We start from the raw sequence: 27,364 nt of genomic DNA, 5'->3' as shown, positions 1-27,364 counted from the left end.
TTTATGTACTGCGCACTGATGCCTGCGGGCTCCGGCGCTATAAAAATAAATAAATATAAATTAATTAATTAATTAAACCTATGTGACAACAAAACTGAGCATAAGAGCTAAAAACACTGTTGTCACTGGCAGGTCTATTGGCCCTGACAAAAATTATACTTCTGCCTAAGTTACTATATTGATTTGTGAATATTCCACTGTGGCCAGAAAAGTGTTTTTTTGTAACAACATACTATGTCCCAGTTCTTGTGGCATGCGGGGGCAGTCTAGAAAAAGTGTAAGAACTTGTCTCAACCATACGATAAAGGTGGATGTGCAGGACCGCACTCTGAAATATACTGGATGACCGCCAAGGTGCAATTTGCAACTTATTGGTATGGGAGCAAGAGTGTCCTGCCACATGTTAAAATAGAACAGGTAGCAGCAGGGACATCAGATTTGAGAACATTACTATCGAAAACCTTGTATAAAGATAGCTGTGCATATGACCCGGTACATGCCACGCTGGTGGCATGACGGCCTATATACAAGGACAAATGCACAGTGCCCATACTATAAATGACTATCGTTGTGGAACTTCCCTGACCTGGGAGGTCACGCTCCACACACAATGGTTAACACTAGGATATAACACACTGGGCGACGTGTTCCCGGACTGCCAATTTTCTGACAATGCACATTTGGAGGGAGGGTCATAAAGGTATACCCTAAGAGATACTACAGTTCCATAGACTGAGGGCAGCGGTCACAAAGAGATGGGAATGCTATCCGATGGATTCTCCTGAAAGTTAATTCATAGTCTTTATCTCTAACTCATAGGGATAACGGAGGATACTCGCATCCCTGTATACAATTATTTTGGAAATCGGCCCAGTGGTAGTGCCAAATCCAGGGATAAATGGGCAGCAGAACTTGATGTAGAGATTTCAGATGAACTGTGGGGTAAAATGTGTGCACTCACCAGAGCTGTATCGATGAATGGAAGGCTTAAGTTGAACCAATTTAAGATCTTGAACAGGCTGCATTATTCACCTGACAAGTGTAAAGGTGCAGAGATAGGAGACTGACACAGAAGGGTATGTTGGTTGACATAAATCTTTATTCAAATTAATAAAAGTAAATTAAAACCTCACCTTTCCCTAACTCTAAGAGGGGTTTGCCTGCCTCATACAAAACTAAGGACTCTGTCAGGATGTCCATCAAAACAAACCGACTATGACGTCAAAAAAGCTTGCACCATCGGCCACCAGGGGGCGCACGGATGATGTCCTCTTCCGTGTGAGCTCTGTCCCCGTAGGTCTGCGAGGTGACCTGAGCCCCCACCTCGTGACCCCCCCACTGTGAAAAGAGCAGAACATCGTGCGTTGGAATACTCATGCACCTCCCTGGAGAAAACCCGATCGAAATCGGACCCGGGAAGCCCGATTAAACTTCGGGTGAAGTTCTTTGGCGGTGACGGCGCGAAATCGGAAGCGGACGGGCCGGGCCAGTGAACGGGCCCCCCCCTCCGGCCCACAGAGCTGCTCCCTTGCAGTGCCCCCACTCGACCCACGGCGTGGACCCTCCAGCCGCACCCTCAGGCCCGCAGACTATTGGAACACGGTGGAGACCCCGCCAAGAGGTAAGCTGCACCTCCAACCCTGCACAGCCCATGCTGTCTCACGCAACCGCGGTGCATCAGAGCGCCGCGGCTTGTGTGCGGGGCTCTCAGAGGAACTAGCTGGGCTCACAAAGTGGTGGGCCTCCACGACGAACGTTCTGCGCGTCATGGATGCGTACCCTGGCACACACGAAAGACGTGTGGGATCAAGCGGGACCCCCCGTGATTTGAGGAACCCCCGCCTTGGGAGTCCTGTACACCGCAGCGTGTGGGTACCTGACTCCAGGACCTCCGCCCACTTGAGAAGCACGGCCTATGGTGCCCGGTCCCCCTCGGTCCTAGCCACCAGCTAGAGGGCTCGACTTGGGGGCCTGCTGCCTACCCCCTTGAAACCCCATCTGGATCAACAGCCCATAGCGACGACGGACGAGCGATCGCCCCACAAGGGCAGGGGTGAGACGACGTATCAACCAAGTGCCCCGCGAAGGCCCCTACGCCCGGACCTCTAACACCTAGGGGTGCACTCCAGGGCTACTACAAACTTCCCTGAGTACCTACAGCGCACGTTGTCACGTGCAAAATGGAGATACATGGGGCGAGGTGAACCCCAACATCGCACAGTCTTTTACCAACCCCCCCTCCTCAAGGACACACAGCCTCCTGGGCCCTGCATATCATCTGCCCCTCCCAGTGCACAGGGCACGGATCCTTCGGACTGAGGGTAGGGCCCCCAAAACAGGGGCGTGTGCCTCCTCAGGTCCCCGGTACCGATCGGAGTTGAGACCAGGGACACATCTTTCAACCTCGCTCCTGCACCAGGGATCCAGCAAAGTCCGAAGATTACCTGCTGGGGGGTGTCGCCAACTTATCCCCCCTAATGGGCGAGCGCATTGCCACTGGCAGACGACTGAGAACTGCGTGAGGTTACAGAGCAGTCTGAGGGTGAAGCCCACACGTCCCTCCCACGCCTGCCCAAACCCGGGACATCGAGGTGAAGCACCTACGTATATGCAGGCCAAAATAAAGCTAGCCAGTTACGCTTACGCTCCTTCCACCCACACACTCATCGCCCCCACGATGGCAACGGAATCCATGCCACATGGAGAGACAGCAGCCACGAAAGGTGACATAGCAGCCCTCCTGATGGAGATAAAGAATATGGGGGCCAACATAGGCGGCAAGATTGATAAAATCACCCAACGCATGGATAAGATTGAGGACAGGTTGGAGGGGCTAAAAAATAACCAAACCTCCATAGATACTATGGAAATACAACTCGAACACAGAATCACGGATCTTGAACAGCGGGAAGAGGAATACAGGCTAAAGATGGATGATTTGGAAAACCGGGAGAGGCGGAACAATTTGCGTTTTTTTGGGATCCCGGAACAGGATGGGGAGACAGAGGAGAGCCTCAAGGCAACACTTCATGATATCATCAAAATCTTGGCGGCAGATGATGAGATTGACGAACCGAGAACCGAACGGATCCACAGAGCAGGTGGCCCACCCGGAGGCCCGAGATTGGTCCTCGCTCGCTTCCATAGATACCAGGACAAAGCAAAGATTCTCGAGAAGGCAAGGCGTGGAGGTGTGATCACCCTCAATGTTGCCCAGTTCACCATATATCAAGACCTGTCTGCCATGACATTGGCGCTGAGAAGGATGTGTGGCCCCCTGACGAAATGGTTAAAAGGACGAGACACCAGATATCGGTGGGGATACCCCTTCTCATTCTCTTTTGAACACGAAGGCACGAGAATCAGACTACGGTCGGAGAGGGAAATAAAGGCCTACATAGCCGAACTCATTGATCCCCGCGAACGAGGGGAAGATGAAAATAACCCGAGAATTGAAGGGAGAGAATGGAAACTCCAAGGACCTAAGAGGCAGAGAGTCGAGAACATTTTGGAGAGGTAACAGCTCCCCGAAGGGGGACAAGTGAACTGGACTAGCGGCGACTACGTTGACACTAGGAGTATGTTCGAGACATGGGCCGTTTTCGGCCCAACACAAAAGTTATATTCGATGGTTGTAAGTTGAGGTTGAAGGGGGTTTTTGGGGGCTCAGACCCATGTGGTGTTCATTGATCATTAAAGGACCGCGCGACGATGGTCCCTACTGGTGGTTCGGGGCTAGTTCAGTGGATCTAACTGGACCTGCTCGGACGCCGACACTTGGGGGCAGGGGGTACGTGGGAAGGAAAGGGAGGGATATGCAAGAGAAGGGGGAAGGTGGAACTGTTATAGAACTTATACTCGCTGCTGAGATGGGACAAACACTAATATTGGTTGAGGGCTCTAAACACAAGGTATGGCAATGCATTGTTGTCAATATTGTACTGTCATATACTGATGGCCACCTCTGATGGTAACACACGAGGCCCATTGAAAATCGGGACGCTTAATGTCAAAGGCCTTAACTCACCTACTAAGAGGTTGTTAGTGCTACGGGAATTTTGAAGGGCTAATATTGATATCCTACCCTTACAGGAAACAAAATATATGAAGGGGGAGGAGAGGTCCATTCTGGGGAAACGTTTCGGCATGGAGTTTTGGGGCTCGGGGGCACTGCGTAAAGGGGGAGTGGGAATCCTTATCAGAAAAGGACTTGATTTTCTTGTCTCCAAGACCTGGTCAGATGCAGAAGGGTGAGCCTTACTAGTTGTGGGGACTATTGGGAAGGTGGAAGTAACGATTGCCACAATCTACTCCCCCAATGTAGGACAGCTCTGATTCCTCTCTAAAACTGTCCCCAAAATAATGTTGGAGGCCACCGGCCACCTTATACTAGGCAGGGACTTCGACTTGTGGGCGGATCACGACCTGGACCGGAAAGTGGGGCACCCGGGAGTAGAAGTTCCTGTGAGAGGGGAACGTAGTGACTTTGTAAACATGATGCAGGTATATGCGCTGGTAGACACATGGAGGGCGATGCATCCTGATGAAAGATGGTGTACATTTTATTCACCCCCACACAATACTTTTACGGGAGCTGAACGACACCACCACACATTTGGGGATTACTCCAATAACATAGTCCGACCATGACATGGTCACGGTTGATATACAATGGGAACATCTACCAATTAAGGGTGGGAAGTGGAGATGTAACAAGGCCCTGTGGAGAGACCCTGTTTTCAAAGAAGAACTCGAAACAGAGATCAAAGAATACTTTTAAGCCAACGATACTGGGGAGGTCTCTAAGCAGAGTGTGTGGGAGGCGGCCAAAGCAACCTGGAGGGGGATCCGGATACGGGAGGGGGCTCGGAAGAAAAGGGAGAGAGCTCTTGTCGAGAATAAGCTCCGGAGTGGAATATGTCAACTTGAAAGAGAGGCTAGTGTGGGGGACACCATAGACCCCAATAAGATCCAAGAGGCTAGGAAAAAACGGGAAGAACTCCGCCACCTAGAGCATGGCCAGATAGCACGTAAACTACATTTATTGAAGCAGAAATTCTATGAGAAGGGAGATAAGGCAGATGCGCTGCTAGCGGCTGGACTCCGGATCCAACGGGCAGAACGTAGGGTGAAAGAGATCACGGATCCAACCCATGAACCAGCGCAACATACATCCCCCATTCCAGAACTGTTCGCAAACTTCTATGAGTCCCTATACACTTCAGAAGTAGATCCACACTCACAGGAGATAGACGATTACCTCGCCAGCATTGCCCTTCCAAAAGTTGCAAGCGCTGACTCGGCCCATCTAGAATCACCCATAACTGAGGACGAAATACACGAGGCGATCAAACGACTCACACTGGGCAAGTCCCCTGGTGAAGATGGTTTCACTGCCGGCTTCTACAAAACATTTTGTGCCCTCCTAACTCCATTCCTGACCACCCTATTTAACGATATCCTTGACACGGGGACTGTCCCGGACTCCGTCGACCGAGCACTCATATCGGTCATTCCCAAGGAAGGCAGAGACCCCACGTGTTGCGGATCATATCGCCCCATATCCTTGCTCAACCTTGATGCCAAAATTTACACACAAGTCCTGGCAGCCAGGTTAGAGGTCCACATGCCCCATCTTGTCCACCCCGACCAGGTAGGGTTCATAATTGGACGACTAGGTGCAGACACCATGAGAAAGACTCTCCATTTGATCAAGGCCTCCCAAACCATGTGCAATTATCCCGCTTTACTCTCCGTCGACGCTGAAAAACCCTTCGATAGAGTGGAGTGGGGTTTCCTTGCCGCAGTCCTCCGTGCCATGGGAATAGGACCGAAATTTAGAAGGGGTATAAAAGCAGTTTACACCGCTCCAAAAGCCTCAGTGTCTGTTAACGGGGAGTACTCGAGATGGTTCAAGCTGAAACGCGGTACCCGGCAGGGATGCCCGCTCTCGGCCATCCTCTTCGCCCTCTCCGTAGAGCCCTTAGCCCAAAAATTACGACAGGATACCGAAGTAGCAGGCATGTGTCTGGGGGAAGAGGAATTTAAAGTAGCGCTGTATGCTGATGACCTACTTCTTCATGTGACATACTCCACCACATCCATTCCCAGAGCGCTGTACCTCCTAGACAAATACGGCCAAGTATCAGGGTTCAAGGTTAACAAATCCAAGTCCAGACTTTTCCCTTTACAGGACTCATTGGAAGCAAACACTGAAAGATACCAGCCCCTGGGCCTTATAATTGAACATGAAAAAATGAAGTACTTAGGAATAAAGGTCACAAGGTCTTCTGCAAGCGCTTCTCCAAAAATTTCACGCAGACCTCGCCAGATGGGACAACCTAACCATATCCTGGTTGGGATGTTTAAACGCGATAAAAATGACCTGTCTCCCGAGATTTTTATACCCCTTTCAAATGCTCCCCATTCAGATGCCAAGCCAATTCTTTATAGAAGTCAAGAAGGCGATTCTGAAATATCTATGGCAAGGGAAAAAGGGAAAAAGCCCAGGATTGGTTACTCCAACTTGACATTACCGACAGTCAAGGGTGGAGTGGGCCTCCCAAACATCCAAAAATATTACGAGGCGGCTCAATTACGAATCCTTATTCCCTGTAACCAAAAATTGCCCCAGTGGATCTCTATGGACAATCAATATCTGTCCCCAGCAACAATCTCTGAATGGCTGTGGTCCCCTAGAAGGAGAGTACTGAAGAAATCTAAGGCACACCCGATGTTCGCAACCATATGGGACATATGGCGGGAGGGTGGAGATATGGGGAAGATTACCACATGGCCATCACCATTAAGTCACCTCTGGTCACCGGGCATTAACGACAAGATCCCTAATGTGGAGAGGTTTCAAGCTTGGTATGAGGCAGGCCTGGAGAGGGTGGGACAGCTCTTGAGGAAGGACTCCTTCATCACGCTTCCAGAACTAGAATAGGCACTCGGAATAGGCACACTGTCAGCATTCCACTTTCTGCAGATTAAGGGAGTTTTGACAAAACCAGAATGGAAGAATAAGCTAAGCAGGGAATTTACCCTGTTTGAAATCATACTCGACTCCAGGACAGAAACGAAAGGGTTGATATCTGTTTTGTATAAAACACTAATGGAAGCTGGAAAGGGCTCAACAGAACCGCTTAGGCTAAAATGGGAAAGGGACATGGGCGAGGATATCCACCCGGAGACATGGGATAAGATATGTAGTATTGCGCCCAAAGCCTCGATCTCATGCCAGTATAAATTGCACTCAATCAAACTGTTGAATAGGTGGCAATATGACCCGCGCAGGCTCTCTAAGATGTATCAGTCGTCTAGTCCAATGTGTTGGCGGGGATGTGGGTCCACGGCGGATTACTGGCACATGTGGTGGGGTTGTCCTCAGATCAAAATTTACTGGAACAAGGTGCTAGGTTGGATTAGGGATCTAGACGGGATCCAGCGAACAGCGGACCCCTACCTGATCTTATTTGGTCTTGAGAAAATCGAGGATGAGTTGAGAAGGGTCACAGACATAGCTGCACCACTCTTACTAGCTTTGAGGGCTCTATTGACCATAAAATGGAAATCCCTAGTTACCCCCACAGAAAAAGAATGGGTTAACGTGGCCTCCAATATGTGTATAATGTTTGAAAAATCACAGCATCTATACATGGGAAAGCCACGCAATGTGACATCTTATGGTTGGAGTTTGTCAATAAATACATCCCCGGAATAGCTCACTAACGCCTACCGAACGATCAGTGCCATGGGTAATGAAACATCATAATGTCCTCCCGAACAAAGTAGGCCTCAAGCCTGACAGACCTATCAACCAATCCGCCAATTGCTAGACAATACATCTCTTGGCGGCAGAGTATTAAGTCTTGTGGGGTAGAGGGAGGGGGGAGGGAGGGGAAAAAATGGGAGAAGATTAGTCAATGTTTATTGACGCTGTAAAGAGGAGCTACTTATTGATAGAACGGAATGCAAGAATTTTGCTGCAATATAACACTGAATCTTAAACGCGTTCTCTATTTTACTGTAATACCTGCTTCTATGTTATGATGGTTAATTTTGGATGTATAAACTGTAATCTGTTTGATATAAACTCCAATAAAACTAAGTTTAAAAAAAATAGGAAGCTTGCCCCAGTGTCTTTGACCCAGAGGAATAACTCTTCTCATGACCAGTTATTTAAAAAAATTGTAAAGCAAAGTTCCAAAAATTATGTAACACAGGAGAGTTCCCATTAGGAAAGTTCTCAAAGAAAACCAAAGTTCCAAATAAATGTTCTTACCAAGAGAGTGGTCAGTTTCCCTCGGTCCCACTTGAGATTCTGGAGTTCAACCCTTTATTTCTCTTCCTTGTTCCGCTTCCTTTGGCTTCTCTTCACTGGTTTAGCGTGGGCCCCGCTGCTCCTGTGGTGTGCGGATCCCGCCACCACATGTCCTGGGAGGAGGCCCTAACGGACCCAAAAAATAAATAGTTTCTTTTTTAAGTCACTCTGCCTTCATAGAGAAATGATTTCTGTTAGTGTTACATAACAGAAATAATATATTTATGAAGGCAGAGTGACTTCAAAAAGAAACTATTTCTTTTTAAAGTCCGAGGTCAGAGGGCGCTAGAGGGCCACCCAAGATGGGCGCCAAGGGTTGAGCTTCCACATTGCCCCGGATTAATCCGAACGAATCCTGCTGTTCCAGGGTTGGTTATACCCAACCAAGTGGTGTCCCCGGCTCCCAAACTCCTCGTCTCTCCTCCCTCCAAATCCAGAGGAAAATCGGCTCTGCTACGTGCCAATACGACCCATCAGGCGCTGGGGCCAGGCGAGTCGCGTGGGCCTGGCGGGCTGCCCCGGTGTGCAGGCGGCTCCGGCGGTGTGGCCGCTCCTGGTGCCCCGGGCCCCGGGGCGGCTGCGCTGCCCAGAGCGCAGACGGAGGTGGACCATCGGTGTGAGCCCCCAACGAAATCCCAGCGGCCCATCCTCCCCGTCGCCCGCTTCGGCCGGCATCAGCCGGGGGGTCGCTACTGGAAGTGACACGGGCTGATAGCCCGCATCGGTGGACCAGCTGGTGCGGCGGGCCCCGGGGCGGCGCCAGACCTCCTGCCGAGGTGCGATAGACGGAGGCGGTGAGCCGCGCTCCAGAGGGCGCGCGCGCTTCGGTGCCCCGACGCGACGAGAGGCCGAGGTAGCTCATTACGTGGGAACCTGACGAGAGAAGCGACGATGGAGTGAAGCCCCGACCGGAGCCAAAACTGAGGTACGGGAGGCTGGAGGCAGGGGCAGGGAGAGGTGGCTGGTCATTCTTAACATCCTGCATCATTATGCCCTCTCCATCCCGGAGACGAACTCCAGCGGCCCCCGTCTGCTTCCGGCGGCCCTGCCCTCCGGTGCCACAACAGAGGGGGCCCAGCGTCCCTAGGGACCCAGGACTAACATAATCCGCCCGCTACCCCCTGTGAGATCACTTTGTCTGGGCGGAGCGCCCATACGGATGGAGGTGCGGCGGAGGAGATAACGCTGCCGGAGAGGCTCCACCAGCCGGAGCTCCCGCGAACTCAATACCATCAACGACCTGCTCGCTCTGGCCGCAGATGTTCCATGGTGAACAACTTCTAGATTGAAAGTGAGCTGGCCCCATTCCTGTTCCTCTCCTTACCGACAGAGCGGGCTTGGCACGGCCGCATACTCACTGCAGAACCCTCTCAACTACGCCAGACAGCGCCATATCAGAAGGCATCCTCACCAGCCACCACCCTCGGCTTCAACACCCTCTGTCGTGGCTCTTGCCCCTCCTAAAGGCTCCACAGAGAACCCACTTCACAGCAGACCTCCAGGCAAGGCATACGAACTGCATCCATCCAGCAAATTACGATGGGGAAAACAGATGTAATGCAAAGGAAACTGAACTTTGAAAATGGCACAGCTTCAAAAACACCCCGCCTACAAAACGAAGACGAACCCACACCGAGAGGCTCACAGCAAACGGAACCAGGGAGCAATTCGCTGGAAATAAAAGAACTCCTCCTTGAACTGAAGGTGGGCATCGGCAGCCTGAACAGTAAAATCGACGGCCTATCCTCTAAAGTGGACCAATTACAACACCACATCGACACCCACACAGAGCGCCTAAACGAAGTCGAACAACGAGTCTCTGGCTTGGACGATGGCGCGGCATCCCTGTCGAGCAAGGTATCCAGGCTTGAGAGCCAAATGACCGCAACTCTGGCCAAGTGTGAAGACTTGGAGGGCCGATCTCGACGGAATAATATGCGCATCATCGGAGTAAGAGAACAAGAACCCCAGTCAAAGATGGAAGAATGGGTCGAATCACTCTGTGTATCCCTCTTTGGTCGAGAAACCCTTTCCCATCTGTTCATAGTGGAGAGAGCGCACAGAATCCTATCCGCCAGACCGGCCCCTGGAGCTCCTCCCAGACTGATTATTGCGAAACTACTTAATTACAGAGACCGGGACACCATCCTCCAGCTAGCTAGAGAAAAGGGAGAGCTGCTACACGACGGGGACAAAATCCACCTCTACCCCGACTTCTCTCCGGCGGTCCAAACACAGAGAAGAGCATTCACCAACGTCAGACAAAGGCTCAGGGACAACCAGATGGCCTACTCAATGCTGTTCCCAGCACGGCTCAGAGTGCAGCACAACGGAAGAGTCCACGTCTTCCAATCTCCTGAAGAGGCCCACACATTCCTCGACCAGAACGGATGCCCTGACCAACACCCTCGTCAACCCCGTCCCCAAAGGGAAGGGAATCCTAGAAACCCCCCTTAAAGAACCGGAGACCAACACACCCTAATGAACCACAACAAACCCACGGGAACAAGATCAAGATGGAAAGAAAGCGGGGCAGGGACAATTGGGAGGCCCCAAGTGCCCCTTACACAGTATTTTTTACCTAATTCAAGTTGGGGGGGGTCCAGATGGACAAGTTTGGGGTTGTCCACGTAATGGGAAAAGTTCTAAGGTTACAGGAGGGAAGATCGCTACAGACAGCCTGGAGACCCCAGGGAAAGTCTCTGGCGTCAGTACGTTTACAGGCCAGTTGGGGGTTGCTCGTGGAGAAAGGTTCACCAAAGGCAGAGGGGGGAAATTGCGCCGCCCACCCGCTCGCCACCCCACCATCTCTCATCTCATCGCTGGTACTACAGCACCATCCACCAAGAACTTCACAAACAGTAACCAAGGCGATAAATCAAGGTTAGCTTCGACGTTCCTGGTCGATATAGGCCAATCAAAAGCCAAGGTATACCCTAACCCGCTCCGTTCAAAGTTGCAACTTGGAACATGAGGGGGGGTAACATCCCGTCCAAAACACGGAAAATCCTACAGTATCTGAGAAGACATGAGGTCGACGTGGCTATGGTCCAAGAAACACATCTAATCCCTGGGAAAGACCACACATGGGCCAAATCCTGGGGCTGCCCCAGGTACTTCTCATCATACTCGTCCTACTCCAGGGGAGTCACTATCTTAATCCACAAGAGGACTAATTTTCGCGTAATCAACACAACAAAAGACTCCGAAGGCAGAGCCATCCAGGTGAGTGGCATTATAGTAGGCAAAAGGATAACCTTTGTCAACTCCTACGCACCTAATGTGGACGGCCCGTATAATTTTGGCTGGGTACTATCTCACCTCTCCTCACAAGAACCGTCTACAATAATCTGGGTAGAAGACATGAATACAGTTCTCGATCCAATTAAAGACAGATCGGGAGCTGTACCTCAACCTAAATCTAAAGCCAGCCTGCAAATAGCTGCGATCTGCAGAGCATTCGATTTAAAAGACGCATGGAAAGCGGCCAACGGAGAAAGGCGTGACTACACATTCCACTCGACGGTACACAACTTGAGCTCGAGAATCGATCATCTGTTCGTCTCAGCAAATGGTCCTCTAAAGAATGGCCCTTGCCACATACTTCCAAGAACTCTCTCCGACCACTCCCCGATAATCCTAAACCTCAACTCCTTTCATCCTAAATCCACGCTACAACGCTGGAGCTTCAAAACCGGCTCCATGCAGGACGAGGTGTTTGCTACCGAACTGAAAGAAGAGATTGACACATTCTTAGAAGCCAACATTGGCTCAGTCCCCTCTGTCAGCACGATCTGGGAATCTCTAAAGTGCTTCTTAAGGGGAGTTTGTCAAGCCAAGGAAAACGGCATCCTCAAACTCATAAACCTCGAACGCCAGAATACGAGCTCAGATGACCCGAGAGTAAAAGCCACTCTGAGAGAGGAACTACAGAAATTCAACGCCACGGCAGAGCCAGAAATAAAATTCCTAAACCGCGGTTGCCAAATCAGACAGTACAGCGAGGGTCAAAAACCCGGTACCCTACTAGCAAGCTAACTCCAATCGAAGGCATCTGCAATACGCAGGGGGAGCTAGTACACACAGACGAGGAAATGGCGGAAAAATTTAGACTCTACTACCAAGACCTCTATAACACCCAGCATAATGGAAACTCAGATCTACCACTCGAGTATTTAGAAGACACGGAGTTGTTTTGGGTCGAAAGTCAGCTACGGGAGCCTCTCAACGAACCGATCACACAAGAAGAGATCCTTGAAGCTATCAAGTCTCTTCCAAACTCCAAAGCCCCTGGCCCAGACGGCCTCACCGGAGAATTCTATAAAGCCTTTGCGAATACTCTGGCCCCTCTCGTAGCAGCTGTGTACGAGGAAGCCCTAGAAAAAGGCACTCTCCCCCAGTCTACCTGCGAAGCCAACGTCGTCCTCTTGCACAAACAAGACAAACCTCCAGAGCAATGCGCATCCTACCATCCCATCTCCTTACTAAACCACGACAATAAAATACTAGCGAAGGTTCTCACGAGCAGGTTGATGCCACTGATGCCCGCCTTGGTACTTGCAGACCAGGCAGGGTTCATACCAGGCCGCAACACGACCTTTGGAATCAGAGGGCTGTTCGCCGTCATGGAGGCATTGGACCCATCCCAGCAAGCAATCGCAGTCCTGCTCGATGCTGAGAAAGCATTTGATTCGGTGGAGTGGCCATTCCTGTTCGCAGTGCTCACCAGGATGGGACTGGGAGCATGCTTCATTAAACTAGTATCCCTCTTATATACCAATCCACAAGCCAACATCATAGTTGGGTCAGCAAAGTCAGCTACCATCAATCTGCGGCGCGGTACCAGGCAGGGCTGCCCGTTATCAGCTCTTTTATTTGCCTTGGTAAAAGAGCCACTTGTCTCTAACCTTCGGGAACAGCGACAACATAGAGGATTCATCATCGGCCCACATAAACTCATCATTTCACTATATGCGGACGATGTCATGCTATTCGTACGGGACCCCGTGGATAATCTGAACCTGGTCATGAGAGAGGTGATCAAATTTGGCGCAGCATCCGGGCTGAAAATCAACCAGTCAAAATCCATAGTGTTCCCACTGACCTCGGCGACCAAACCCGTTGCAGACGACTTCAAGCTTACGTGGAAAACATCCAAAGTCCGGTACCTAGGAATACAATTGTCACGAAATCACCAAGAAGTGTTCCATGACAACTACGAAGTAGTCGCCAAATCACTGCAGGAGAAGGTGGCTCGTTGGAAAACCTTAACGCTAACCCTCTGGGGAAGAGCCTCCCTAGTTAAGATAGTGATCTTACCTAAGCAGTTATACTTATTCACAAACATTCCCTTATTATTATTGCCACAAACCTTCCTGAAAAAATTGAAAAGCATAGTCCTCGATTTACTATGGGCAGGCAAACCGGCCAGAGTGGCGCACTCAATATTGACTCTTCCAGTGACGAATGGAGGCCTGGCCCTTCCGGACCTGGAGAAATACTTCTGGGCAACACAGGCTCAATTTCTTGGCAATTGGTACTCGACACAGGCAGTCAGACCCCACGTGCAGGTGGAGCGAGCCCTAGTGACGCCCAATTTACTGAGGGCGGTCATCTTCAGCCAGATCCCTGTCTCCAACAATACCATGAATGTAGTACTCTCGACGTATAAAATCTGGAAGAAACTTGCTAAAAAATATGAGGTATGATCGAGATACTCGCCCCTCCTCCCCGTCAAATTCATACCGGGGATCCCACTGACGTCTGAAAGGGTTTTCCATCAATGGTTGGAAAAGCTTCATATAAATACCTTGGGAGACCTGTTCACCGAAGATAAATTCCTGACTCCAGAGCAGGCGAAAATGAGAGGCGGGACCACAGCGCTCGACACCTTTATCTATTTCAGAACTCGCTACACATTTCAAGCACTCCTATCCGACTTCCCACGCCAACCTCCAACCTGGCAACTTCTACACAACGTAATACAATCACAAGGAGAAGGAAGGCTGGTCTCACAATTATACAGAGCCATCATCGCCAACACAACCTCCGACAACTCCCGTGCAAAAACCAAATGGGAGAGGTCCCTCGGTACAACCATCTCAGAAGAAGACTGGTCGTTCATCCTGAAGCAAACACAAAACATTGCACTCAACACACACCTCAAATTAATCCACTTCAACTTCCTTCATCAAACCTATCACACCGTCAAAGACCAATAAACACCACCCTGAATCTCCCTCAAGATGCGAGCGATGTGGGGCAGCACCAGCCGGCTTTGTCCATCTCGCTTGGGACTGTCCCAGACTGACCACGTTCTGGAACCAGGTTGGTTCTAGATACTACTGGAGCAATCATCGGAGAAGCTATTCAACCTGCCCACACGGCAGCCCTACTGGGAATGACAAAAGTGCTATCAGCACCAACAAGAAGACTGGCTGGCCTACTGTTAACACTCGCCCATAGGAGGGTCGCCATGGCATGGGGGCGAGGCCTGCCCCCCACAGTCTCCGGCGTAAAGACATCCTTTATTGCCAAGATGTTGAAACTGACTTTGTCAAACTGCTGCCTCTCCACGCCCGTCCTCCTGACATATGGGGCCCACTGACACTGTTCCTGATGAAGGAGGCTGAGGATGCCCCAGCCTCCCCAACCAGCCCTCATTAGTCATTGACCGTGACGTTGTTAACACTTGAGCCCAGCACTCCATATCGCCCTATAACGAGAAACTGGCTTGGTGCCGAGTGTGCCGACATTGATATCGAACACCATGATGAGGGTGCGAGGAGTGGGGTGGAGGGAGTGGGGAATGGGAATGGCGCAAGTTAATTCCACCCTAATGTGGGTGAGAAGTTGTATTGTGTTTCAGAAAAAACCCAAAAATAGAGATTTAAAAAAAAAAAAAAATTGGGGTCTCCCCCCACCCTATGACATGGAAGCCTCCAGGCTTGAGGTGGGTAGCGCCCTATGACTTCAAAAAGAAAAGGTTTCTTTTTGAAGTCACTCATCCTTCATAAAGAAATAATTTCTGTTATGCTTTGGTCCGTTAATGGAAATAATGTCTTTATGAAGTCAGAGTGACTTCAAAAAGAAACCATTTGTTTTTGAAGTAATTGGGCTCTCTTCCACTCTTCGACATGGAGGCCTCCAGATCTTCTGCAGATGATGGGAACAAGCGTTCCTGGCTGCTGCAGGAAGCTGAAGGCCTTGTTCCCTAGGCCAACGGATTAAAGGTAAGAACATTTATTTTCTTAAAATGCGTTTGCATGCATGAAACTGTGTGTATATATGTATATAATGTAATGTGCATGAAGGAGTGACTGCATGATGTCCGTATGGCTTCCTGGGTGTGCTATATGGTGAAAGGGGTGCACACTTAAATGTATGGGTGGCTGCCTGTGTGTGCCTGTGTGAGTGTATGGTGAAAGGGTAAACAATTAGATGTATGGGTGGCTTGGTGGGAGTGTGCGTGTATGGTGAATGTTGTGTGTGTTGTTGTGTTCATGGGAGCCACGAAACCTACATTTCGTTAGGGGGGTGCTAACCCTTGAAATATTGGGACATGCGTTAACTTCGGTGGTGGTGGGGAGGGGAAAACGTATTTGTGTGCGGGCATCTCACTTCTTTACGTATTCTAATGAGACTATTCTAGTGCAACTTAAATGTTGCAAGCAGTTAACTCTTGCCTTTAAGTCTGAAAGCACCCACTTAAGCACTGATGTGAGAATGAGTGGTCTCTTGTCCCCTCCCTACCCTTTCAATCACTCAACTGGCATTCAAGTACTAAACCCACATCACAATATCAATTGCCTGAAAAAATATGCATTTGAATGCAGGTACTAATAGTGAAATGATTTAATTGCCAGGCCTTTGTTAACAGCGAACCCCACATGCTGTTTAACATCTGTGTCCTGTTCTGTCCGTCAACTGCTCTGTAGGTCAGCTGGGTCAAATAGCCCAACATTTACAGAGGGTAATGGAGGGCTGAAGCCCAGTCAACTCAATGGTGTTGCTACACTGCCTGTGTTTAATGGTATGCAGTATTTGCATCCAAAGTATTTCCATTGAAGGTTTTTCCATTCGAGGCAAAGACATGTAACTGTGTTTAATGCATTGAGTACTTATTGGTAATCTTCATTACTCCTAGTCCTATTGTTACTTGTCCCAGTACTTGTGTAGAGATATGTTGCCTCATACACAAGTACTGGGATGAGGTATAGGGACATGGAGGTAATGCCTGGCTTAGTTACCTACACTCTTCATTACTCCTAGTCCCACTCTTCCTCTTCCCAATACTTACCTTTGAGGCAAGGTGCCTCATAAGTAAGCACTGGGACAAGAAAGAGGGACGTGGAGGTAATTCTGGGTAGAGGAGCTGATTTTCGGGGTTTGGGTAGGGGGTGGGGTGGGGATTGTACGATAAATCGTAATGGTCATCCATGTCCAGGCTAAGTAGGCATGATATGCGGTATTAGTGGCTAAAGGGGCATTTTGGTACAGCCAGTCTAGTCATTTCTTAGTTTGGCTCTGCTTTTTTTTAAACTGGGCTTCACTGATAAAGAAGTCATGCTATATGCAAGTACCTGGCTAAACTGGCATTTGGGTGCTGTCAGTCTAGCCATTTCTTATTGTATAATTTTCTGGGCATCTGTGATAAAATAACCATGATAAGTGTTATTGCTCAACTGGAACTTTGGAGCTACCAATCTAGGCATCTAAATGTGGCCTGTCAAGTTGAACTGTAATATGTTAGTACATGTCTAGACTGGTCTACATTGTGCAGCCAATTGGATTTGTTTTCATTGTGGCATGGCATTTTTAAAAGCAAAGCATTACATTAATTAAAGCATTAATGTTCCTGTGCACTGTTGGTGACTTGCATGTATTGGATTATTGGATTGGTGTTACCCTACAAAACAATTGCAAATGCTCTGGCTTTTTAGCCAAATTTTCTCCAGAAGTGTGCTGTATAATGCATTAAACATATATTTAATATCTTTCTCCTAGTGCAGTGTGTGGCGTACCCCTGCAGCACCACGTTTGTGCATATTGCGCAAGCGTGGTAATCTAGGCCGGCCCAGATTGTGACGTGACCCGTGCTTTGTTGCCAAGCTAGGTGGTCGGGCCGAGGAGCCAATTTTGGGGGTTGTGGCAGGGGGTCAGAGAGAGAGAGAGAGAGGGTGTGTGGGAAGTGGGGTGAGGCGGGGATTGTGCGATAAATCATAACGGTTATCCATGTCCAGGCTAAGCAGTCATGATATGTTGTATAAGTGGCTAGAGAGGCGTTTTGGGGCAGCCAATCTAGTCATTTCTTAGTTTGGCTGGGCTTTTTTTTAAACGGGGCATCACTGATAAAGCAGTCCTGCTAAGTTTAATAACCTGGCTAGACCGGCATTTGGGTGCTGCCAGTCTAGCCGTTTCTTACTGTATATTTTTCTGGGCATCTGGGATAAAATAACCATGATAAGTGTTATTGCTGAACTGGAATTTTAGTGCACCCAGTCAAGTTATGTCTAAACGTGGCCTGGCATGTTTGACTGTTATGTTATTACGTGTCTACACTGGTCTACATTGTGCAGCCAGTTGGACATGTTTTCATTGTGTCATGGCATTTTTAATAGCAAAGCATTAAATGAAAGCATTAATGTTCCTGTGCACTTTTGGTGACTTGCATGTATTGGATTTTTGGAAAGGTGTCATCCTACAAAACAACTGCAAACGCTCTGGCTTTTTAGCCAATTTTTCTCAGAAAGTGTGCTGTGTAATGCATCAAAAAACATATTTATATCTTTCTCCTAGTGCAGTGTGCAGCATTCCACTGCAGCAGCACGTCTGTGTATATTGCGCAAGCGTGGTAATCTAGACTGGTCCAGACTGTGGCACGACCTGTGATTTGTTGCCGCTAGGGGGTGGGCGGGTACCCCTCAGCGTGGCCCCAAATGTTGTGCTATGCCACTGCCTCTCTTCAGCCACATACTGCGACAAGGAAGATGACTTGAGGATACCTTCTATACTTTTAAAGGTACAGTCTTATTCTCCTTGGTTTCTCTCACAATCAAGGCTAGGATGTCTTCCCAGATTCCCACAGTTGTTTTCCCTCGAGTCGGTGGCATCCCCACTCGACCCTGCTCTTCCTGTACACAGTGTCTGTGTATCTCGGTGGGTCTGCTGTTGCCCTCAATGACCCGAAATCAGACACAGAACTCGGCAGCTCCACTTAAACGCCTCTCCTCTTCCCACAGGACTCCGATGTTTTCGTACCCGTGAGGTTTTGGTGTCTTGCCTCAGGTCTGCGGTTTCTCCACGCAAGTTGGTTCTCTTGCTTCCTGCTTCGATCCTTGGCCTCTTCCAACGGTGCCGGCTCAGGAAAACACTTTACAGTCCACTCGCTAATTTCGCTTAAGTTTCATCTAGATTTTCCACAGCTTCTTCTTCTCCAGCTACTGCTTCTCCTGGAGTTTAGTCTTTATTACCCTTTATCCTAAGATTATTTCCAATGAACAGACAAAAACTAGAACGTTGATTATGGTTCTTAGGTCTTATTCTCCCATCCCCATAGGGCCTTCTCATCTCAGCTTAGTAATAATTCTCCTCTATGGGATCTATTCTCTTCTTTTCGATCCCAGGACTATCCACATATGTTACTGGTTTTATCTTGCACAAATACATTGCTTTATGTAATATATGGGGGCTCAGAATAGGTGAAACTCTGGGAGCATTTGGGTGACGTCTTGTTTTGGCTACCAGGGTGGGATTCCCTTTCTTAAGAGAAGGGACGAGATCCTCTGACTCATCACACAAGCTAAACAGAATGTATCCTGACCACGATGGTCGTTGCCCACGTTGTAACTCCAAAAAACAAGTTACTTACCAACTGTAACGTTCTGTCGACTGGATGTTCCTCCCACGTATTCCTCATCTTGTATTCCTCATCTTGTGATAAATCGTTATCTCCAGCTTCGCTGCTTCGGAAAAAGTTTTTCTCGGCAGAGGGCGCTGTGCTCGAGGTCGTGGCATTGATTGTCCCTCGACGTACTCCGTACTCTGTCGATGTCACCGATGGTATAAATACCTCGAGCCGCGCCCGTTGCTTCAGTTCTGTTTTTTCGATGAAATATATATATATATATATATATATATATAGGAAGAACACCCAGGCGTGTCCCATGACCGATACATTCTTCGGGAGAGGAAAGTGTAAGAAAACGTAAACTGTACTGTGGGGTAGGATGGGAGGGTCGATGAGGAATACGTGGGAGGAACATCCAGTCGAAAGAACGTTACAGTTGGTAAGTAACTTGTTCTTCGAATGGATTGTGTCCTCCCATGTATTTCTCATCTTGTGATAGGCTCCCATAGCAGTATCAATTTTTTGGAGGCGGGAATACTAATTTCAGTTTTCATGGACGGAATGCAGAACTGCCTTTGCAAATAAACCCTCGTTAGAGGAGGCAGTGTCCAAACTATAATGTTTAACAAAAGTATGCATGGTTTTCCAGGTTGCAGCTGCACAAATATCTGCTGCCGGAACTCCCCTCTTTAGAGCCGCAGAAGTAGCCATTCCCCTTGTAGAATGGGCACAAAGCCAATCTGGTGGTTCTTTTCCCACTAATCTGTAGCATTCAACTATGGCTAATATGATCCAGCGGGAAATGGTCTGTTTTGTTACAAATAAGCCTAATTTACGACCAGTATAACCCACAAATAGTTGGTCATCTTGTCTCAATTTAGCCATCCTTGAGATGTAAAAACTAAGAGCCCTCTTGGGATCTAGTCTGTGTAATCTCTCCTCTTCCTTGCCCAGATGAGGAGGAGGATAAAAAGTTGGTAGTACTATTTTTTGTGACAAATGGAAGTCCAAGACTACTTTTGGCAAGAATGAAGGTTTAACTTTAAGGACTACCTTATCCTTATAAAAAATAGTATATGGTGGTTTGCATGAGAGAGCCTGAAGTTTGCTAACCCTGCAGGCTGATGATTGGGCCACAAGGAAGACAGTCTTTAGAGTCAGAAGCCTCAATGGACATGAGTGCAGAGGCTCAAAGGGTATGCAAGTCAAGAATTTTAATACTAAATTTAAGTCCCATGTTGGTACATGAAAAGGTATTGGAGGGTATACATTAGTAAGCCCCTTTAAGAATTGAATTATTAACGATATTTTGAAATATGAAACCTCTTCCGAGGAGCGCTTGCAAATGGACAGCGCAGCAAGGTATCCTTTGATTGTTCCTATCTGGAGCCCCAGATTGGCTAGATGTAATAGGAAAGAAAGCACTATTGGGGTGCCACACTGAAAAGGGTCCACATCCTTGTTTTTGCACCAGTTACTAAACCTATTCCAGCGACATCAGTACAAAGACTTTGTTGCTGGTCTTCTGGCCGAAAGCAAGATTTCCATTACGTCATCCGGAAGATCCCAATCCTTGTATCTCAACCTCTCAGAAACCATGCGTGAAGGTTGAGTGTCTTGACCTCTGGATGGAGAACCCAACCTTCCTCTTGCGAGAGAAGATCCTCTCTTTGTGGAAGACGTATTGGAGGGCAGATGGACATGTCTAGAAGGTCCGGGTACCACGTTCTCCTGGCCCAATCCGGGGCAATTAGGATCATGGTTTTCCTGAACTTTCTCAACCTCCTGATTACTTGAGGAATCACGGGGACTGGGGGAAACACGTACAGCAGTGGAAACTTCCACTCCACTACGAATGCGTCTCCCAGAGCTCCTCTTTGAGGAAATTCCCTTGAGCAGTACTGATCGCACTTCCGGTTGATCGCGGTGGCAAACAGATCCACTTGAGGGGTTCCCCAAAGGGCGAAGATCTCCAGAAGGAGTTCCTGAGCCAGCTCCCACTCGTGAGAGACCGTGCTCTGCCTGCTCAGAGCGTCTGCCACCGTGTTCTTCTCTCCGGCTAGGTGAATTGCTGACAGAGAGATTCCTTCTCGTATTGCCCAGAACCAGAGCTGCATTGCTTCTCTGCACAGTGGCAGTGACCCTACACCTCCTCTCTTGTTGAGATAGTACATGGCCACTGTATTGTCCGTCATTATCAGGACATTCTTTCCCTGTACAGAGGGCAGAAAGGCTTTCAGAGCTAGTCTGATTGCCCTCAGCTCCAACAGGTTGATATGTAGTTTGGACTCCGATGGAGACCAACGATCGCTGATTGTCAGATCGTTGGTGTGTGCTCCCCACCCCGTGAGTGAGGCGTCCGTCACTACCGTTATATCCGGCCATGGTTGCCAAAAGGACTCTCCCCTGAGAATGTTGTCGTTGCAAGCCCACCACAGACGATCCTGAGCAACTGCGCTCGGGACTTGCAGAAGATCCGACATATTCCCTGAGAACTGGGGCCACTGAGTTCTGAGTGCCCATTGAAGGGATCTCATTCTCAACATGGCCTCTGGTACTAGGAAAATGCAGGATGCCATGAGGCCGAGCAACCTGAGAAAATCGAAGGCCGGTAGATGTTGGGCATTCTGAAACTTCGTTACCATCTGCTGGATGTGGAGTGCTCTCACTTCGGGAGGCAAGGCTTTTCCCGATGAAGTGTCCAAGACTGCTCCGATAAATTGGAGTTTCTGGGATGGTATCATGTGGGACTTCTTGAAATTGAGGGAGAAGCCCAGTTTGTGGAGGAAGTGGCAGGTGATAGACAGATGTTCTTGAGCTTGTTCTGGCGAACTTGCTCTGATCAACCAGTCGTCCAGGTAGGGATATATGTGAATATCTCCTCTCCTGAGACTTGCTGCCACAACCGCCAACAGTTTGGTGTAAACCCTCGGGCGGAAGTCAACCCGAATGGCAGAACTCAAAACTGATCATGAGGATTGCCAATCGCGAACCTCAGGTACTTTCTGTGCTTTGGATGGATTGGCACATGAAAGTAAGCATCCTGAAGGTCCAATGATACCAACCAATCTTGGAGTTGGAGAGCCTGGAGGAAGGATCTGAGAGAGAGTCACCATCTTGAACTTGTCCTTCCTGAGGAACTTGGTCAAGTTTCTCAAGTCCAAGATGGGTCTCAGTCCTCTGTCCTTTTTTGGGATGAGAAAATATGGGGAGTACCAACCCCTGTTCCTCTCCGCTACAGGTACCGGTACCGGTTCTATGGCACCTTTCTCTAGCAGGGTTAAAATGTCCTGCAACAGGAGCGGATCCAGAATTTTGACGGACTTGTCTCCCGGTGGTTGATTCTGAGGCCTTTTTTGTAAGGGGAAGCAGTAACCTTGGGCTACTGTTTCCAGTGCCCAAGCATCCGAGGTAATGCCCCGCCATTCCTTCAGATGCTGAGAGATCCTGCCTCCCACTGGTGTTTTGTGTAACAAGGTCTCAGAGGGATTTGGAGGCGGCTGCAGGAGTGGCTGAGGGTACAGATGCCGCTCCTGAGGCTGATTTTGCACCTCTTCCTCGTGCCCCACGAGGGAAGTTTCTTTTGCCCCTTTGAGAACCCTGTCCTCTTCCTCTACCAAAAGAAGAGTAGTAGCGAAAAGAACGACCCCTCCAGGAAGATGAGCCGGAATAGGGTTTTAGAGGCTGGCGCAAAGAGGTGCTAAGTGATTTAGCTGCTGCTTTCGAGGTCTGGAGTTTTTCTAGGCTTTCCTCAGCCTTTCTGCCAAAGAGCCTCGAGCCATCAAAGGGCATGTTGAGGAGTCTAGATTGCACGTCCGGTGCAAATCCCGACTTCCTCAACCACGCAAATCTGCGTAGCACAACACTTGCAGCCCTGGATCTGCTGATGCTATCCGCAGTAACCAGTCCAGACTGGAGACATTCCCCCATTGCCTCCTTCCCGTCTTTGACTATATTCAGGAAGCCTTCCCTTTCTTCGCCTACTGGAATATGATCAGCCGCCGCCGAAATACAGTCCCACAGGGTATGGGTAAACCTGGCTAGGGTATAGGTGACATTTGCCGACTTGAGTGCCATACTGCCTGATGTGAAAACTTTACGTGCCCAGGCATCAATTTTTTTATCCTCTCTATCTGGAGGAATAGTTGGATAAGCAGTTTGTTTTGAAGTAGATGCTGCCTGAATGACTAAACTCTCTGGAGTCGGGTGTTAATTCAAATATTCAGGATCCGTTCCAGCTGGTCTATATTTTCTTGGAAAAGTGCTGTCTGCAGCTGCAATAGTTTCTGGCTTCTCCCAGTTTTTCTCTACAGTCCTTTGAAGGGCCCTGTGAAAAGGGAGAACAGGATCTTTCTGAGGTCCCTTGACAATTATATCAGTCATGTCATCTTGTTCAAAAATGGGTCAAGTATTACCCCAACCCATATATTCAACTACTGTGGTCATAAGACCCCTGTACCCAGCATCTGCATGTTCTGCAGGATCAGGTTTGGAGAACTCTAATTCTGGGGATGTGTCAACTCCACGGCAGAATGTAGAGTATCACTCAGGTCTCTCATTCTAGATTCCTGGTCAATGAGTTCTTCAGGAACTTGTCTTGTACCATAAGTTACTCCCAAAGGAGAAACATCGTCTTCTTCTGAAGCAGACTCTTCATAGATTGCTGACATAGATTTGAAAAAATCTGATCTGGGTAAAGGAGTGAATCTCCTTTCTTCCTCTTCCATCTGCTTTGAAGAAAATTGTAAATCTCTCGAAAGTTTTCGTGGTTGTCTTCGAAGTCTTCGAAGTTTTCGAAGATGACTTCGATAATGGCGTCGATGACGCATCTGGCTTTGGCGTCGAAATTAGCGACGTCGAGGACGTCGACGAAATTGTCGAAGTCTTCAATGACTTGTGTTTCTTATACGGCACTGGAGATGTGCTCGACTCTCGAAGAATCTTCGACGGTTTTACGTCGACTCAAGGTTTTTTGGATTCCTCGACGCTACTGGTTTTAGCCATGGTAGCCTTGGACTTCCCTTTGTCGTTCAATGGAGCGACTTTAGGGGTATGGCTTTTTCGAGGGTCTTTCGAGGGGGCCGGGCCGCATTCTCGAAAACCTCCATCATCTTTTTGCGGAATTCTTCCCACTTACTGGGAGAATCCGATTTAGTCGGACAACAAATTTCTTCGGTCGACTCTGAAGAAGAAGATGATGATGAGGGAGAGCTATGTCTCCTCTTCATTTTCTTCGATGACGACGAAGAGTGGCTCGATCTACTCCTAGATCGAGATCTCTTTGAGTGCCTATGTCGATCCGATTCCTTAGAATCAGTCGTTTTCTTATGTCTTTTAGACGAAACCTTTTTTGAAGCCTCCCTCCCCACCGACAGTTTACCTCTCCTCTCACGAAGAGCTTTTTCGGTCATCGATTGGCAGGACCCGCAGTCGTCGGTTCGGTGACTGGAACCGAGACACCAGAGACAAATCCGGTGGGGATCGGTGATCGACATCTTAGATCCACAATCTGCACACTTTTTAAACCCAGTCCTGGGTGTCGAAGGTGTCGAAGATGACGACATTTTCTTCACAGAAAATAGAAGCTCGCCGTTCTCGATAGCGAAGCGATCGGAAAAACGGAACTGAAGGAACAGGCGCGGCTCGAGGTATTTATACCATCGGTGACGTCGACAGAGTACGGAGTACGTCGAGGGACAATCGACGCCACGACCTCGAGCACAGCGCCCTCTGCTGAGAATTTTTTTTTCCGAAGCAGCGAAACTGGAGATAACGATTTATCACAAGATGAGGAATACAAGATGAGGAATATGTGGGAGGACACAATCCATTCGAAATGTAGGCTATTTGCCCATGTTGTGGAACTGCCCTAAACTGTCAGAATTCTGGAGTCAAGTCTATGCTACTTGTCAGTGGTGACAGATAAGCAGCTGGAGGTTTCGGGCATGAGTGGACTCTTCAGGATATGGAGCACGGTCCACGAGAGGCGTAAAAGATCTTTCCTTAACATGGGATGTATAAAAGCCAAGAGATATATTCTTAAGAAATGGAAGGAGCCACACCCTCTGTACGATAAAGAGTGGCTGAAAGAACTGACATGGGCCAATGACTGAAGAAACATTCAATTTAAAATAGCCTGTGATATCTAGGTGCAGGGATTTTTGGAGTGAGTTTAGGGTATATTTGGCCCAAAACCTGGCTACTGTGTGAGTGGTGCGTAAGGAGGCTATTACTCCAATACTAAGATACTGGTAACAAATCTGCTGTACAAGGTGATGTTTTGTAAAGGTCTATACAATGTTGTATTGTAATACACTGATTATGTCTTCCAAGTTTAAATAAAGGTTAAAAAATAAATGTAAAAAAATAATAGGGGGTGTGGCTAGGAGCCGGAGCGATACGTACAGCTCCTTGATGGCTCCTGGACCTAGCCCGGCAACCACATGAAAAGCGGCAGCATAGGCACCCAAAATGGCGGCTCACTTCCCCACGACCCCGGCGAGCATATCAGGAGTTGGGAGACGAGGCGGCTCCAGCCTTAATCAGCAGGACTTGAGCCCAGCAACCGTGGCCTCACCCGCTGTGCATGGCTGCAAGATGGTGGCCAATCCCTGAGAAGAAGGGCAGAGGCCGTGGGAGACCGCTGAGAAGTTACTTGGGCCCCCGGTACTGCTGGCAAAATATCTCTCTGGGTTATGCCTCAGGGGTCCTGGACCTCCCCCTGGTCACCTCTCCTGGCCTGGGGGGCCCCCGCTGCAGCTGGGTTATGGCACTGAGGTGTTCTCACGCCCACAGCACTGCCATCACCTGGGAGGATGGGCCCTCAAACATCCCAGACCGGGGAGGACACAACTTCACCCGAGACGACCCAAGATCCGTCAGATATAGGATGAAGCTTTACCTGGGCGCATTCCTCCTCGCCCTAAAGTACGCAGCAGAACGAGGGAACGTCCACTACTAGGAATGCCCCAGAGGAAGTGTCTGTTTAGACGAGGAAGCCTGGCAGCCTGAGACTGTGTAGGCGGTCTGCAGAGCAGAAGATAAGGTGCGTTATAAAACTAGCAGCTTAACCAGATGTCTTTCTAAATTTCTGTCAACTCTTGAACCTCCTGACTTTCATATGCCACATCAGATAACAATCCATAAATAAATAAAGCCTACACAGAGGATACTGCACAGATAATTACTCAGTGGTTGGTGACCCCAGGTGGTGGAGGAAAGCTCCATATTTCGCAGCTTTACAGGATACTGCAGCCGCGGGGTATACACCCTCAGCTACACGCCGGCCACACTGGTGCAATCAAGACTGTAACCCATTAATTAGCCAACTAGCAGCATCTCTCTCCCTGGGCAACCTGACCGAAATAGTCAACTAAGCACGGCCTCCTGGAGCCAATCACACAAGTGAGTGGTGGTGGATTTTGGGGGACAGCCACGGCCACCCAGACTTGCAACTAGGCAGGACATATATGCACCCCCAACATCAAGAAACATGGCAAAATCCACTAAAGCCACTAAACATACAGACATCTACACGCTTCTGATGGCGGTGGAAAAAGCCAAGAAAGGTGAGCGAGTAGAAGCTTTGATACACGCTGGAGCAGCCGTTGCAGCTTCTGAACAACAGGCGCAGTCTGTGAATAAATCTGACTTACAGGATCTCTTAACAGCCATGACCAGAGAATACCAGAAAGGCAAATGGAGCTCCTGAATAAAATCACTGGCCTAGATGACAGACTGGAGGATGTTGAAAAGCAGAATGGCTGCGGTGCAGGCGACGCTTTGTGAACAGAGCTATGAGATCAGTAAAGGCGCTGACAAAATCGCGACACTCGAAGCCAAATGCAAGGCACTGGAAATGAAGCAAGAGGACGCCGAAAACCAATCCCACCGCAACATTAGTTTGAGGGGCTCCCATTCTCAATACTCGATTACGACCTTGTAAACCTTGTCCGTAACCTCTTTTGATCGATGCTGTCACTCCCCGATCGCACCCCAATGGAGCTAGACAGGGTGCACCGCACACAGACAAGGCAATTGCAACCTTTCCCACCGGATGTCCTAGGTTTCAATTTTATAAAATAAAAAGAACTAATGAGAAAGGCCAGAGACTCTCCCCGTGTCCAGGTCAGGGAAGTGACGGTTGCCCTGTTTTAAGAACTAGCCTCCACCACACTACTGAAAAGGAAAAT

The 27,364-nt window shown here is 48.9% G+C and overlaps 1 protein-coding gene across 2 annotated transcripts in view; it reads right to left on the bottom strand.

Moving 5' to 3' along the window:
• Positions 1–27,364, bottom strand: part of PRKAR1B (protein kinase cAMP-dependent type I regulatory subunit beta) — a 2,827,796-nt gene that overhangs the window by 709,992 nt on the left and 2,090,440 nt on the right. The window lies entirely within an intron of this gene.

The sequence above is a fragment of the Ambystoma mexicanum genome, chromosome 2q, assembly GCF_040938575.1.
Source record: "Ambystoma mexicanum isolate Mex_15411 chromosome 2q, UKY_AmexF1_1, whole genome shotgun sequence".
NCBI lineage: Eukaryota > Metazoa > Chordata > Amphibia > Caudata > Ambystomatidae > Ambystoma > Ambystoma mexicanum.
This window is presented reverse-complemented; position numbering and strand designations above follow the sequence as displayed.